Source organism: Somniosus microcephalus, chromosome 11 (assembly GCF_052327205.1).
Source record: "Somniosus microcephalus isolate GS21.2 chromosome 11, FLI_Smic_1.0, whole genome shotgun sequence".
Taxonomy (NCBI): domain Eukaryota; kingdom Metazoa; phylum Chordata; class Chondrichthyes; order Squaliformes; family Somniosidae; genus Somniosus; species Somniosus microcephalus.
In genome coordinates, this window is record NC_140997.1 from 200,245,655 (window position 1) to 200,263,553 (window position 17,899).

Genomic DNA, 17,899 nt, shown 5'->3' on the forward strand with positions numbered 1-17,899 from the left:
CCCTCTCCCAACCCCCTTCCCCCGCATTTCCAGCAAATGCTAGGAGCTCATAAATGTATTTGTCACCAAAGTTGAGACCTTCTGTTAAGCTGCTTCTCCCCCTTTCCCTTGTTCAGCAGGTCAAAGGTCACCCTGTCCTTGTCCTGAACCCATGTCTCTCCCATCTTCCCTCATGCCTTCTCCAAGCTCATCTCATCTGAGACCCACCTCCTTCTCCATTGATCACATTCCCAATAAGCTGCTCACCACCCAGCTTCACTTCCTGGCTCCCATGCTAGCTGACATTGTAAATGATTCCCTCTCTAGAAGTACTATTGCCCTGCCTTTCTGAACGGGTGCCATCACCCCCTTCCTAAAAAAAAAAAAACTTGACCCCTCTGCCCTTGCAAGCTACTTCCCCATCACCATCTCCCTTTCCTCTCAAGTCCTTGAACATGTCCCCTCCCAAATCTGTGCCCATCTTTCATGCAACTCCATGTTTGAATCTCTCCAATAAGGTTTCCGTCCCTGCCACCACACCAAAACGACCCTAACCAAAGTCACAAATGATATCCTCTGTGATTGTGACCAGCCCTCCTCTCCGAGCTCCCTGCACCCTTTGACACGCCTCTTCTCCATTGTCCAGCTCAATGGGACTGCTCGGTTTGCTTCCCCCCCTTGCCTATCTGATTTTGGACAGTGTGTTTCCAACAATGGCTTTTCTTTCCACAACAGCACCCTTATCTCTGGAGTCATCCAAAGATCAATCTTTGATCCTCACTACTTCCTAAACTACATGCTGCCTTTGGCTTTATATCTGCAGACATGGGATCAGCAGATGGCACCTGCTGTACCTCTCTTGGACCTGTCTCAACCCCTCCATTGTCTGACATCCAGTCCCAGGTGAGCTGTAATTTTGTCTAGTGAAACATTGGGAAGACTGAGGCCATTTTCGCTTTAAACTTTATGGGGGTTAAATTGGCTCACCCCTGAAAACGGGCATGGGGATCGCGGTGTGCAATTAACCCGTGCCTGTTCATGCGTTGCAGGCAGTACGAATTTAATGTGCTGCCTGCTGTTTTAAATGATCGCTGCATGCAGCCAGCGCTATCTGCGCTGTTCATTGGTTGCATGCATCAGCAGGGGACCCGACATAGTGAGTGGTTAGCGTTACTTAATGGCAGCCTGCACCTCTTAAAGGGGAGTTGTATTTTGGCTGCAAGAAATGGTGGGAGTTTTTTGCGAAGTGAATCTGTGCTGTGATACTTAAAGGAATGGCTGAACATGCGAAAGAGCGAGCACCAAGGTTTTCTGACAATGCCCTGGAGGACTTGGTGCAAGACGTGGAGAGCAGGCGAATCATCCTGTATCCGCATTGGGGGCAGAAGGCAGTGGGAAGTAGCGGTGGAGGTCAATGCCAGGAGTGTTGCTCCAAGAACATGGATGCAGTGCAAGAAGAAGTTTAATGATCTGACACGAGTCATCAAGGTGAGTTCATCTTCAAATGGCATATCCTACCGACTGCACCACTAGCCTCATCCACTGCTCAATCCACTACACCCCCATCACCCAGCTACCAACAATCTCTATCAATCAGTACTCAATCCTTCAATTCATATGCTTTACCTCACACACTTAGTACTGTTGCAAGCCTTGCACTCTCAGCTCACACACAGGCAGCTATTCAACCATCACAGCCACATCAGTGTGTTGCAGGACACTCACTGACACACTTCCCTCTTTCTTCCAGAAAAAGGTGACGCATAACAGGAGGCAGTAGGAAAGAATTGGAGGAGGACATGCGTGCATGCATGTTTTAATCCCAATGGAACAGACAGTGCTGGTCATCATGGGAAGAGGCATCATGAGGCCGTGGCCACTGGCGGGACTGGAGGGATTGATGATGAGGGTATTGGCATACCTAATCCTCCTCCTCATCCCACAATTTCTTCTGACTCACAAGCTTCAGATGGTCTAAGAGTCTTACTTTCTCCTCTACCCTCGCCACAACCCAATCCTTGTCCCTTTTTCATTTCAGATACTCAAGAACTGGAACCTTCCCGGTCAGAGGAGGAAGAGACACCATCACTCAATCTTACACTCGCAGCCACCAGCTCAGACTGACGCTGTGCATGCTTTAGAGGCCAGGATAGGGAAGGGATCTGCATGTGGTGAGACAATGGGCACAGGAGCCAGGGTGGGGGAATGGATAGCGCAGGTGCCAGCTCACCGGAGGGCGAGGTTGCACACTAGTTCTGCTGCAGAGGAGTCGGATGAGGACTTTGATGTTCCAGGCTACAGAAGAAGGCTGATAGGTGTACATAACCAAATGCTTGGTGCAAGGGAAAGCTTGCGCACAATGTCACGGAGCATGGAGGAGTCCATCACCAACTTGTCACACGGCTTTGCGCAGAGAATGGAGCCCATCCTTTCCAACATGAAACAGGTGGTCACCTCCATCAGCACAGGTATGGAACCCACCATGATGCAGCATCTGTTGGCCAATGTCCCAGCTTGCATGGTTCCCTCTCCTCAGGTACTGTTCCCCTCGCCTTCAAATCTGCCGTCACCACCTGCATCCTCAAAAAAAACCATTGTTGACTCCTCTGCCCTTGCAAACTACCACCCCATCTCCAACCTCCCTTTTTTCTCAAGTCCTTGAACATGTCGCCTCCCAAATCCGTGCCCAGCTTGCCTGGAACTCCATGTTTGAATCCCTCCAATCAGGTTTCCACCCCTGCTACAGTACTGAAATGGTCCTTATCAAAGTCACAAATTACATCCTATGTGACTATGACCGTGGTAGATTATCCCTCCTCGACCTGTCTGCAGCCTTTGACACAGTTGACAATACCATCCTCCTCCAACCCCTCTCCTCCGTCGTCCAGCTGGGTGGGACTGCATCACCTGGTTCCATTCTTATCTATCCAGTTGTAGCCAGAGAATCACCAAAATGGAGATCTATTGGTGGAGGCTGAGGCACTAAATGAGTACTTTGCATCAGTGTTTAGCAAGGAAGAGGAATTTGCCAAAGCTCTGGTAAATGAGGAGGTTGTCAGGATACTGGATGAAATAAAAATAGATAGAGGATGTGGTAAACCACTTTTATCGTTCACTATCGTTACACTATAGTTATCACTGTTATATCGTTACTCTATGGTTATCACTGTTCACACTGTTGTATCACTATACGAGGTCGCCTCTTGTCACGCTGCTATACCTGGGCTGACCACTGCTGACTCCGCCCATGACTCCACCTACCTGCCCAGGTATAAAGGTAGTCGACTGGCTGGCATTCCTCCTTGTATCCGATCACCCACGAGGGTGGGCTCTGTTATTTAGCCAATAAAATTGATATACCTATCAATTCATCCAATGAAAAGCGACGAGTTAAGAAAGTAACTATAGGTTTTTATTGGCTAAATAAGAGAGCCCACCCAATAGGTTTTTATTGGCTAAATTTTAAAATGTCGACACCTGAGCAGTCAAACGACCAGCCAAGCGACCAGCCAGACGCCCAGCTACAACAGCCACAGCAGCCGGCCTGGCTGCGAGCCCTCAGACCACCGTACCTGGATCTAAACCCACAGGCAGCAAACTCAGCCCTCGACTTCGAACACTGGCTGAGCTGCTTCGAAGCCTACCTGGGAGAATCCGGCGTGCCTCAGAAATCCATGCTAAGAGTTCTGAACGCCCAAGTGAGCCCTAAAGTATTCGCACTCATCCGGGACCTTAAAACATACGAGGACGCCATCAACCGGCTGAAAAGACAGTACCAAACCCCGGTAAATTCCATGTATGCCAGACACCTCCTAAGATCCCGCCCGCAACAGCCAGGAGAGCCCGTGGAGGAATTTTTACGGGTGCTACAAGCACTCGGCAGAGACTGTAACTTTAAAGCGGTAACGGCGGCAGAAAATACTGAAGACAATGTCCGCGATGCCTTCGTGAAAGGCCTGCGGTCCGACTACTCACGGCAAAGACTACTGGAAGCAAGGGACCTCGACCTGGACAAAGCTGCAGCCCTCGCTCTCTCCCTAGAGGTGGCCCATCGGGACCTCGAGGCATACTCAAGGTACTGTAACTCGCGACCCTGGGACTTGGGACCGACCCCGACCGCGATACCCCCCGCAGCAACCCCCCTGGGACCTACCTCAGCGTCGGCGTCCCGGACCCGATCGAGACCGCCACCCCCGGTACCGGCTCCAACATCGGACCCCCGCGATCGGGCTGCCGGCTGCTTCTTCTGCGGCCAGGCGAAACACCCGAGGTCGCGCTGCCCAGCCAGGAACTCTACCTGCTCAAACTGCATGAAGAAAGGCCACTTCGCTAAGGCCTGCAGAGGTGGATCATCAGAGGCCAGCAGTGCCTCATGTGAGCTGTGGGGGCGGCCATCTTCCATCAAGGCAACAGAGGCCAGCATCCCCACATGTGAGTCATGGGGCGGCCATCTTTGATACAGGCAACCGACACCAGCAGTGCCTCATGTGAGTTATGGGGGCAGCCATCTTCTCCGCCATTTTGTCCAACCTCGTGGGAGACGCCATTTTACCCACCACGCCCGACCGCCACCGTGCCTCTAGACCCGACTACCGCCTCGACCGCAGACTACAACAACTCGCTCAGCTATACACTAGCCTCCGTCACACTGGACCAGGCCCGCCCGCATCACCTGTCCAAGTCGATGATGGACATCAAAGTGAACGGCCACGCCACGACCTGCCTGTTCGACAGCGGAAGCACGGAGAGCTTCATCCACCCAGACACGGTGAGCCACTACTCCCTCCCTGTCCTGCCAACGCGCAACCGGATCTCGATGGCATCGAGGTCACACGCCACAGACATCAGCGGCTACTGTGTTGTGACCCTGTCGGTTAAGGGTACGGAGTATAAAAATTTTAAACTCCGCGTCCTGCCCCAGCTATGCGCTGCCGTCCTACTAGGCCTAGACTTCCAATCCCACCTCCAAAGTGTCACGCTAGCATACGGCGGACCCCTCCCCCCACTCAGTCGACAACCAGCAGATTTTAAACCGCCCACTGCGTAACACCTGCGGCCTATCCACCCTCAAGGTCCCGCCACCTTCCCTGTTCGCTAACCTCACCCCCGACTGCAAACCCGTCGCTACCAAGAGCAGGCGGTACAGCGCCGGGGACAGAGCTTTCATTAGCTCTGAGGTGCAGCGTCTCCTGAAGGAGGGTATCATCGAGGGGAGCACCAGCCCCTGGTGTGCCCAGGTCGTGGTCGTTAAGACCGGCAATAAAAACCGCCTGGTCATCGACTACAGCCAGACCATAAACAGGTACACCCAGCTGGACGCATACCCCCTTCCCCGCATATCTGATATGGTCAATCAGATTGCGCAGTACCGGGTATTCTCCACCATCGACCTTAAGTCGGCCTATCACCAACTCCCTATCCGCCCTGAGGACCGCCAGTATACAGCCTTCGAGGCGAACGGCCGCCTCTACCACTTCCTTAGGGTTCCCTTCAGCGTCACCAACGGGGTTTCGGTCTTCCAAAGGGAGATGGACCGGATGGTTGACCAGAACGGGCTGCACGCCACGTTCCCCTATCTAGATAACGTCACCATCTGCGGCCGCGACCGGCAGGACCACGATGTTAATCTGGAGAGATTCCTCCGTACGGCCCAACGGCTGAACCTCACCTACAATAAGGATAAATTTGTGTTTAACACCTCGCGCCTTGCCATCCTCGGCTGTGTAGTAGAGAACGGAGTCATCGGCCCCGACCCCGAAAGAATGCGACCCCTCATGGAGCTACCCCTCCCCCACTGTCCAAAGGCACTGAAGAGAACCCTGGGGCTCTTCGCCTACTATGCCCAATGGGTGCCCAATTATGCGGACAAAGCCAGACCCCTCATGAAGCCCACATCCTTCCCCCTTACGGAGGAAGCGTGCGCAGCCTTCTCCCTCATTAAGGGAGACATTGCCAAGGCCACTATGCACGCAGTGGATGAGTCCATCCCCTTCCAAGTCGAGAGCGATGCATCCGACTTCGCCCTAGCCGCCACCCTTAACCAGGAGGGGAGACCGGTGGCCTTCTTCTCAAGGACCCTACAGGGCCCTGAGATCCGACACTCGTCGGTCGAGAAGGAGGCCCAGGCGATTGTGGAGGCGGTACGACGCTGGAGGCACTACCTGGCAGGCAAACGATTTACCCACCTTACTGACCAACGTTCGGTCGCTTTTATGTTTAATAACAAGCTGAGGGGCAAAATCAAGAATGACAAGATCTTGAGGTGGAGAATCGAGCTCTCCACCTACGATTATGATATCTTGTACCGGCCAGGTAAGCTGAACGAACCCCTCGATGCTCTGTCACGAATTACATGCGCCAGCGCGCAAAGTGATAGACTTCAGACCCTCCACAACGACCTCTGCCACCCCGGGGTCACCAGACTTTACCACTTCATTAAGGCCCGCAACCTGCCCTACTCCATCGAGGAGGTCAGGACCATGACCAGGAACTGCCAGACCTGTGCCGAGTGCAAACCGCACTTCTTTAGGCCGGACAGAGCAAGCCTGATCAAGGCCACCCGCCCCTTCGAGCGCCTGAGCATCGACTTTAAGGGGCCCCTCCCGTCCTCTGACCGTAATGTGTACTTCCTCAACATTGTTGATGAGTACTCCCGTTTCCCCTTTGCCTTCCCCTGCCCAGACATGACCAGTACCACGGTCATTAAATGCCTGAACGACCTCTTCGCCTTGTTCGGGTTCCCAAACTATATACATAGTGACCGGGGCTCCTCCTTCATGAGCGAGGAACTCCGTCAGTTCCTACTAGCGAGAGGTATTGCTGCAAGCAGGACCACCAGCTACAAACCCCGAGGGAACGGCCAGGTAGAAAGAGAGAACGCGACGGTATGGAAGGCCGTCCTCTTAGCCTTAAAGTCTAAGGGCCTCCCAACCTCCCGCTGGCAGGAAGTCCTCCCGGCAGCGCTGCATTCCACCCGGTCACTACTTTGCACTGCCATCAACGCCACCCCCCATGAACGAATGTTTGCTTTCCCCAGGAAGTCGACTACGGGAACCACGCTACCAACCTGGCTGACCTCTCCGGGTCTTGCTGCGAAAGCACGTGAGGGCCCATAAAACGGACCCCCTGGTCGAGAGGGTGGACCTCCTGCACGCCAACCCCCAGTACGCCTATGTGGCATACCCAGATGGGCGGGAGGACACAGTCTCCTTACGAGACCTCGCACCCTCGGGCACTCCGGAGACACCACCTTCACCCCCACCACCCCCCCAATTCCAGACCAGGTAGACGGCATGCCGGAACCCCACGAGCCTTCGCCGACCACGCAGACACCAGCATTAACACCGGATAATGCAACACCGCCGCTGCGACGATCAGAAAGGCTTACGAGGCCTCCGGACAGACTGACATACCAGAACTGGTAGTACACTTCACCCCGCCGGACTCAAATCTAAACAAGGGGTGAATGTGGTAAACCACTTTTATCGTTCACTATCGTTACACTATAGTTATCACTGTTATATCGTTACTCTATGGTTATCACTGTTCACACTGTTGTATCACTATACGAGGTCGCCTCTTGTCACGCTGCTATACCTGGGCTGACCACTGCTGACTCCGCCCATGACTCCACCTACCTGCCCAGGTATAAAGGTAGTCGACTGGCTGGCATTCCTCCTTGTTGTATCCGATCACCCACGAGGGTGGGCTCTGTTATTTAGCCAATAAAAACCTATAGTTACTTTCTTAACTCGTCGCTTTTCATTGGATGAATTGATAGGTATATCAGAGGAGGTACTAGAAAGGCTACATCACCTGGTCTGGATGGGATGCATCCTAGGTTGCGGTTGCTGAGGGAAGTAAGGGTAGAAATTGCGGAGGTGCTGGCCACAATCTTCCAAACCGCCTTAGATACAGGGGTGGTGCCAGAGGAATGGAGGATTGTAAATGTTACAAAAGCAAAATACTGCAGATGCTGGAAATCTGAAATATAAACAGAAAATGCTAGAAATACTCAGCAGGTCAGGCAGCTTCTGTGGAGAGAGAAACTGAGTTAAGGTTTCAGGTCGATGACCTTTCATCAGTAGCACCTCATTGGAGCACTAGGATAGGCAAAGGCACACAGAAGATGGGCACTAAGGGAATGCACAAGGCTGATTAGATTATTTTTGTATGCATTATGTAATGATTCAATTTATATAATTGGATTAGAATGTGCATTTTCTGGTGGGTTTTATTTTTGTGTTATCAGAAAGAGGACGGCGTGACGACCAGTGATAGAGGAAAGGTAAGGAGTGTGGAACTATTGGTGAATGGGGAGGCATGGTTGAGGTTATTGGTATTGCTCGTGAATTATTTGATAATGTAGAGCCTGGGCAGAAAAGGTCAGTCTGTTGTAGCCTCCCTTCCTCTTCATGTTCCCCCACTTCCTGTTGCACTTCCTCCTCATGCTCCTGCTCCTCAGCTTCTCGCCTGATAGGTGGTGGTAAGGGCTGGCCCCTCATAATGGCGAAGTTGTGCAGCATGCAGCATACTACCACAAATCAGCTGAGTACTGCAGGGCTCCTCCAGAGTGGTCCAGGCAGAGGAAGCATTGCTTGAGGACGCCAATGGTGTGTTCTATAATGTTCCTTGTGACAGCATAGCTCTCATTGTAGGCCTGCTGTGTGCACATGTGTGGGTTCCAGACCAGAGCCATGTCATGAGTGGATAACTCTTATCATCCAGTAGCCAGCCTTTGATAAGGATAACGGGCATTCACCTGCATGGAACGCTGCCTGTGGTTGCACACCAGCTGCACATTGAGGAAGTGGAATCCCTTTCAGTTCATGAAAATGGCAGAGTTCACAAGGCAATGTGTGTGCTGTCAGTGGCACCCTGCACCATGGGAAAGCCTGTAATCCGTGGAAACCCTTTTGCTCGCTCTGCCTGCTTATCTGTGGTGAGAGAGAAGATTAAACTGTTTCTCTGTATGGAGAACCTCAGTGACCTCCCTTATACAGCAATCCAGTGCAAACTGCGAGATGTTGTTTACATCTCCAGTAGCAGCCTGGAAGGAGCCAGATGCATAAAAGTTAAGAGCCACGATCACCTTGACAGCCACAGGCAATGCGTTTCTTGCCATGCTTTGACGTTGCAGTTGTGGTCATGACGTCTTTTGTGGAGCGAAGATGTCTCCTGGATTGGTTCTCACTGAAGCCGAGGTAAGAGAATTGCTCCCTAAAGTCCCTTGGCAGATATTGCCTCCTGCTGACAGCCCTTCTCCCCCATCCTCCTCCCTCTTCTAGTAGCTTGTCCTGCTCTGTGTAGCCTCTCTTCATTCTCCCAGTCATGCTCAATTCCCAGAGGAAGCACTACCAGGCCATCCATGTCTGCAAGCAACTTGTTTCAGCACAAGCTTTTAAATGAACAAAAGTACTTCAGCACCAGCCAGACTGCTCCCTGTAGACTATTCAAACTTTAGCTAAGTATTGTAAAGCTCCAAAAGCATGTACAATTGCACTAGCAGTCAGAAGAAATAATCCAGCAACTAACCTACACGTAGTTCATGGTCCATTTAAATAGCGCTGGTGGGGGGGGGGGGGTCCTTCATTATGTTTAATTACGTGTTCAACTGTGCAAGGTTAAGACAGGGCATTCGCTGGAGTGGTGGAGTTTGAAAATGACAGCGCTGGCATCATCAGCGTTGCACACTGACTGACGTCATAATCTGCCTGCTCTGCATGCTGCCGGCAGTCGTTAGGTGCACGTAAACCTCTTTATCAAGATGGCGTCCTGCGCACTTCCCGTCAGAAGTTTGCCAGCACATCTCGGACCCCATTTTTGAGCATTAGGTGCCCACAAAGCACCTTAAAAAAAAAAAAAAAAAAAAAAAAAAAAACAGGTGCTCGACAGCCCAATTTAGCCCCCTATATGCCCTCACCACCCATTCCATCTCCATCCCTGGCCATCGTCTCAGTCTGAACCAGATTTGCAACCTCAGCATCCTAATTGACCCCAAGCTGAGCTAGCCTCCCCGAACTCTCCGTTCCTCTGACTCTAGCCTTTTGTGCATCATGCCCATGCCTTCGCTCCACCTTTGGCAGCCGTGCATGCAGCTACCTTGCCCCCGCACTCTGAAATTCCTTCCCTAAATCCCTCTGGTTCTCCAGCTCTTACCTCTCCTTTACAATCCTTATTTACAAACCAACCTCTTGAAGCAAGCTTTAGGTACCCTCTTCTCGTATCTCTTTTGGCCTTTTTTTCCCTACGCCTCTGATAACGGGTCTTAGAGTGTTAAATTATGAGGACAGTTTGCATAAACTTGGCTTGTATTCTCTTGAGCATAGAAGATTGAGCGGTGATCTGATCAAAATGTTTAAAATTTGATAGGGTAGATAGGGAGAAACAAGGAGACAAAATCTTAAAATTAGTGCCAAGCCATTCAGAAGAGGGAAATCAGGAAACCCATTTTCACACGAAGAGTAGTAGAAATCTGTAACACTCTGCCCCAAAAGGCTGTGGATGCTGGGACAATTGGAGCTTTCAAGACCAAGATCGCTAGATTTTTGTAAGGAAAGGGAATCCAGGGATATGGAGCAAAGGTGAGTAAATGAAGTTGAGTTGTGATTGGCCATGATCTCATTGAATGGCGGAGCAGGCTCGAGGGGTTGAATGGCCTACTCCTGTTCCTAATGTTCCAACGTTCCTATGCAGTGGATGGGAGAGAAGCGTCAGGCAAGCCTTGAAGAGCATAATAATGAGCTTGAGGCTGAAAAGCTATCTGCTGCACTAGAGCTGCGGCCAGAAGCAAATTTCTATAATACTTAATCTTGCGCTCCAAAGGGCTACTCCAATAGGAGGAAGGTGGTGGTTAACTGCTGGCTCTTGGGATGGTGGTGGCCCTGTATCTCCTTGTGCAGGCTTGTGCGATGACCCTCGAATTACAGGTGCCATGTCTGATCGTCTGGGCCTGCCTGCTTTCTGGTTCAGTTTGGATAATTTGAGCAGACTGGCATTGGATGTGAAATCTCCTTAAGGAAGCACTTCCTCATCCATGCCTACTCCTGCCATGCCACTGTTGCTGTGCACCTGCTCTGTTTATCCAGGAATTTGCATGGGAATGAACCTCTGGGCTTCATATGGTATTGCTGGCTCCATGAGGACACCTATGGAAACATGACAGGAACAAGTTTTACAGTTGTGTCAGCATCACACCCCTCCTAATATAGTTGATGTGGTATATGGTGTAATAAGGAGTAGTGCTGCATGCAATGTTTGGGAAGGAGAGATTGGCTTCATGTACAAGTGAGTAGGTGATTGAGCAGTCTCAAGTGACTGCTGGAGCCCAGTCATCTGCAAACGATAGTTCATGTATAACTTATCTTTGTCAATACTGAAGTTAAAGAGCTTTCCAAATGTGCAGAAGTGTATGTGGACCCACATTAGTTTTTTATTACCTTTTTTGCTATAGATAGTTTTGGCTTCTGTATTTCAAAAACACTCTTTTGAAGGAGTCGTTGCACCCTACATCCCCAAGAGTATTTACATTTGCCCTGGTCCAAGTATGTTTGATAATATCCCCAAAATAACACAGAAAACCCTTCTTTCGATTGGTTTTGTTCTGTGCCTTCATGGTGTCCTCCTCGTCATTGGAGGAACAGAATGACACTATAGTAGACTTTGTTTTTGGATTTAACTTTGGAAAGAATCTATTGAACATTAAATGAACAGGTAAATACATAGAAAGTTTATATGGTAGCCATTACAGAGACCTAGCTACAAGCGAGGCATGATTGAGAGCTAAATATTCAAAGCTATTGGAAAGGGTCTTCAGAAAGGATTGGAAAGGAGGAGAAGCAATATTGATAAGTGACAATTACAGCAATGGAAAGGACTTTAAGGGTGAACAGGTAATGGAAACTGTGAGTAGAACTAAGGAACAGCAAATGATGCAAATCTCTGGTGGGAGTTATTTACAGACTTCCCGACAGTGGTGATGTAGTGGGGGAATGTATAAATACGAGATCAGAGGCGTGTAGCAGAAAAGGTGTGGTTTTAATGAGATTTTCATTTTTGCAAATTAAAATTAATTTCTAGAATATATTCATGAGTGATTTCTGGAGCAATATGTTTTAAAACTGGCGAGATAAGGCTATGCGACATTTGATTATGAGTAACAAACCAGAATTTGTTAGCAAGGGAAGATCTTGTGAATTATGACTGTAATATGATTGAATTTGATGTTAGAGTTAGAGTTATACAGCACAGAAAAAGAGGCCCTTCGGCCCATCGTGTCTGCGCCGACCATCAATCCCTGTCCAGTCTAATCCCATTTTCCAGCATTTGGTCCATAGCCTTGTATGCAATGGCATTTCAAGTGCTCATCCAAATGCTTCTTGAATGTTGTGAGGGTTCCTGCCTCTACCACCCTTTCAGGCAGTGAGTTCCAGATTCCAACCACCCTCTGGGTGAAAAAGTTCCTCCTCAAATCCCCTCTAAACCTCCTGCCCCTTACCTTGAATCTATGCCCCCTTGTTATTGACCCCCCTACGAAGGGGAAAAGTTCCTCTTTATCTACCCTATCTATGCCCCTCATCATTTTGTACACCTCAATCAGGTCCCCCCTCAGCCTTCTTTGCTCCAAGGAAAACAACCCCAGCCTGTTTAGTCTTTCTTCATAGCTGAGGCGCTCCATCCCAGGTAACATCCTGGTGAATCTTCTCTGCACCCTCTCCAAAGCAATCACATCCTTCCTATAGTGAGGCGACCAGAACTGCACACAGTACTCCAGCTGTGGCCTCACCAGCGTTTTGTACAGCTCCATCATAACCTCCCTGCTCTTATATTCTATGCCTCGGCTAATGAAGGCAAGTATCCCATATGCCTTTTTAACCACCTTATCTACCTGTTCCGCTGCCTTCAGGGATCTATGTACATGTACACCAAGGTCCCTCTGACCCTCTGTACTTCCTAGGGTCCTACCACTCATTGTGTATTCCCTTGCCTTATTTGTCCGTCCAAAATGCATCACCTCGCACTTTTCAGGGTTAAATTCCATTTGCCACTTTTCCGCCCATCTGACCAACCCGTTTATATCGTCCTGTAGCCTGAGGCTTTCCTCCTCGCAATTTACCACCCCACCAATTTTCGTGTCATCTGCGAACTTACTGATCATACCTTTTACATTCTCATCCAAATCATTTATGTAGATCACAAACAGCAAGGGTCCCAGCACCGATCCCTGAGGTACCCCACTGGACACAGGCTTCCAGTCACAAAAGCAACCTTCGACCATCACCCTCTGCCTCCTGCCACTCAGCCAGTTTAGAATCCAACGCGCCAAGGCACCCTGGATCCCATGGGCTCTTACCTTCTTGACCAGTCTCCTATGTGGGACTTTGTCAAAAGCTTTACTGAAATCCATGTAAACCACATCCACAGCATTTCCCTCATCCACACAACTAGTCACCCCCTCGAAAAATTCAATCAGATTGGTCAGACATGATTTACCCTTGACAAAGCCATGCTGACTATCCCCGATTAATCCTTGCCTCTCCAAGTGGAGACTAATTTTGTCCCTCAGAATTTTTTCCAATAATTTCCCTACCACAGATGTTAGGCTCACTGGCCTGTAATTCCCTGGTTTATCCCTGCTACCCTTCTTGAATAATGGTACTACGTTAGCTGTTCTCCAGTCCTCTGGTACATCCCCTGTGGCCAGAGAGGTTCTGAAAATTTGTGTCAGAGCCCCTGCAATCTCCTCCTTTGCCTCACACAACAGCCTGGGATACATCTCGTCCGGGCCTGGAGATTTATCCACTTTTTGGCCTGCTAAAACCGCTAGTACCTCCTCCCTCTCGATGCTAATATGTTCAAGTATGTCACAGTCCCCTTGCCCGATTTCTATGTCTACATCGTCTTTCTCCATAGTGAACACAGATGCAAAAAATTCATTCAAAACCCCGCCTACATCATCTGGCTCTACACACAGATTGCCACTTTGGTCCCTAATGGGCCCTACCCTTTCCCTGGTTATCCTCTTGCCCTTAATATACTTATAAAACATCTTAGGATTTTCCTTTATTTTGCTCGCCAGTGTTATTTCATGGCCCCTCCTCACCCTCCTAATTTCTTTTTTAAGTATGCCCCTGCACTTTTTATACTCCTCTAGGGCTTCCTCCGTCTTTAGTAACTGCCAAAAGCCCCCCTTTTTTTCCTAATGCATTTTTGTATATCCCTTGTCATCCAAGGTTCCCTTTGCTTGTTGGTCCCACCCTTGACCTTTACAGGAACATGTTGGCGTTGTACTCTCTCTATTTCCCTTCTGAAAGTCTCCCACTGCTTTGATGTGGATTTTCCTATAAGTAGCTGCTCCCAGTCCACTTTGGCCAGATCCTGCCTTATCATATTAAAATCGGCCTTCCCCCAATTTAGAACCCTTATTTCCGGGCCGTCTTTGTCTTTTTCCATGACCACCTTAAATCTCACCGAATTATGGTCACTGTCGCCAAAATGCTCTCTTACTGACACTTCCACCACTTGCCCGGCTACATTCCCTAGAATTAGGTCCAGTCTCTTGTAGGACTTTCTACATGCTGGCTCAAAAAGCTCTCCTGGATACACTTTAAGAATTCTGCACCCTCTAAGCCTTTCACACTCTGACTATCCCAATTAATATTGGGGAAGTTGAAATCCCCCACTATTATTACCCTATTTTCGCACTTCTCTGAGATTTGCCTACATATCTGCTCCTCTATCTCCCCCTGACTGTTTGGGGGCCTATAGTACACTCCCAGCAAAGTGCTTGCCCCCTTTTTGTTTTAAGTTCTACCCATATGGCCTCATTAGAGGAACCCGCTAATATATCATCCCTCCTTACAGCAGTAATTGATTCCTTAATTAATATTGCAACACCCCCTCCCCTTTTACACCCCCCTCTGTCTCGCCTGAAGATTCTATACCCCGGAATATTGAGCTGCCAGTCCTGACCCTCCCTCAACCATGTCTCCGTGATAGCAACAGGTTTGAGAGGAAGAAGTGAAAGTCACAAACTAAAGTTTTGAATTTAAGTAAGGATAACAACAACTTGCATTTATATTTTGCCTTTAACCTCCAAGGGATGAGCCATAAATTGACTACAGTAAACTGGGCTGAGCTGCTAATGGATTAAACTAGTCATACAGTGAAAGGTGTTCAAAGAAGATTTTGGTACAATACAAAATCAGTGCATACCCCTAAAAGGCATAAGTTCCACTTGTGCAGTTAAGCAACCATGGTCAACAAGCAAGGTTAAGAGACAGTATCAAGCTAAGAGAAAAGGCTTACACAAATGCAAGAAAATGCAGAAATCCAAGAGACTAGGAAAGTTATAAAAAGATACAAAAAGTAATAAAATGTGCAAAATGGTGGTATGAAATAAACTTGCAAGTGATATTAAAGCTAACAGTAAAAGTTTTTGTAAATATGTTAAGAGAAAGAGAATGGTAAGGGGGAATGTTGGCCCATTAAACACAGATGCAGGTGATGCTATAATGGATGATAAATAAATGGCAGACTTTTTAAATGAGTGCACTGTATCTATTTTCAAATAGAGGAAGAGGGCAAAATACCAGCGGTATAAAGGAACCTAAGAGTAAATCAAGGGGAGGAGCTTATTGGATTTAATACAAGTAAAGAAAAATGGTAATGGAGAAAATAATGGGGCTTAAGCTAGACAAATCTCTAGGACCTGATGGTTTCCACCTTAGGGCATTAAAAGAAACAGGTGGGGAAAAGATGCATTAATCAGAATTCTCTAAAGCTCTCTAGATTTAGGAATTATGTCTTTGGATTGGAAAATTGTAAATGTCACTTCATTATTTAAGAACGGAGGCAGTGAGAAACCAGGAAACGACAGACCTGCCAGTTGTGGGGAAATTACTAGAATCTATCATCAGGGACTGAGTGACTGAGCACTTGAATAAGTATGAGCTGAACAAAGAAATGAATTTGTGTCTGACTAATCTAGTTGAATTTTTTGATGAGGTCACTAACACGTTGGACAGGGAAGTGTTTATGGATGTTGTCTATATGGACTTCCAGAAGGCATTTGATAAGGTTCCACACAAGAGATTATTAGCAAAAATGAGAGTGCACAGAATTAGAGGAGTCTTGTGACATAAGTTGTAATTGCTTGGGAGGTAGGAGAATAGGGATAAAGGGAATGTCCTCTGATAGATAGGCAAGATATGACAAGTGGTGTTCCCCAGAAATCTGTACAGGGCCTCAGTTTTTCACCATATATATCAATGACTTGGATGAAGGAATCGAGAGTTGTATATCCAAGTTTACTGATGACACTAAGTTAGAAAGCACAGTAAGTTGTGTATGTGGGAGTAGGAAGCTCCAAAAGGACATAGACAAAAACTGGCAGATAGTGATCAGTCTGGGGAAGCATGAGGTCATCCACTTTGGATCCAAGAATATTTTCTTAATGGTGAGAAACCCTAGGAATTGTGGAGGAGCAAAGGGATTTGGCTGTCCAGGCCACAAATAAATAAAATCTAGCGCACGAGTACAAAAAATCAGCAAAAAGGCTAATGGAATGTTTGCCGTTACCTCAAGTATAGGGGAGGAAGTTATGCTTCAGTTGTACAGAGCCTTGATCAGATCCTATCTGGAGTACTGCATTCAGTTTTAGGCACCAAACCTCAGGAAGGATTGGCCTTGGAGTGGGGACAGATTTACCAGAACAATACCAGAGCTTTAAAGGGTTAAACTATGAGGACAGGTTGCATAAACTTGATTTGTATTCCCTTGAGTTTAGAAGGTTCAGGGGTGATCTGATTGAAATGTTTAAAATTATAGAAGGATTCCATAGGATAGATACAGAGAATCTATTTCTTCTCGTGGGGGAATACAAAACATAACAACAGGAGTCGGCCATTCAGCCCCTCGAGCCCGTTCTGCCATTCAATGAGATTGTGGCTGATCTGCGTCCTAACTCCATATACCCGTCTTTGGCTCAGATCCCTTAATATCTTTGGTTAACAAAAAGCTATCAATCTCAGATTTAAAATTAACAATTGATCTAGCATCAATTGCTGTTTGCGGAAGAGAGTTCCAAACTTCTACCACCCTTTGTATGTAGAAGTGTTTCACTGAAAGGTCTGGCTCTAATTTTTAGACTCTGCCCCCTAGTCCTAGAATCCCCAACCAGCGGAAATAGTTTCTCTCTATCTACCCTCTATCTACCCTATCTGTTCCCCTTAATATCTTGAAAACTTCGATCAGATCACCACTTAATCTTCTAAATTCTGGGAAATACAACCCTAATTTGTGTAACAAGGGGGCACAATCCTAAAATTAGTTAGGCCATTTGGGACCGAAACCAGGAAACACTTTATCACACAAAGGGTAGTGGAAATGTGGAACACGCCCCCCCCCCCCCCCCCCCAAAAGCTATGGGTCAATTGAAATTTTCAAGACTGACATCAATATTTTTTTGTGAGGTGAGGGTATCAAGGGATATGGATCAAAGGCGGGTAAATGGAGTTGAGGTACAGATCAACCATGATATAATTGAATGGCGGAACAGGCTCAAGGGGCTGAATGGCCTACTCCTATTTCTATGTTTTGTGTGTGAAATAACTAGCTGGAGTGTGAATTGAGTAAGGAGTCATGAGAGGAGTTTCAGGTTCTGCAATTGACAGCAGGTGAGAAGAACATGCCGTTAGTGGTAGCAAGCAGCAGGGTTGTGTGTGCTAGGAGTGATAATGAGAGGTTGTGCAGTGTGCCATTGTGATTAGTGGTGAGGGGTGGTGATTACTCTGAATGCTGGAGGAGGGGGGACTGTGACCAGGAACAATGCAAGAGCTGGGAAGTGGAGTGGTTGTACTCACCTTTGCTGTCCTTGTGAGGTCATTGAATCTTTTGCGGAACTGTATCCAGATCCCTGGGG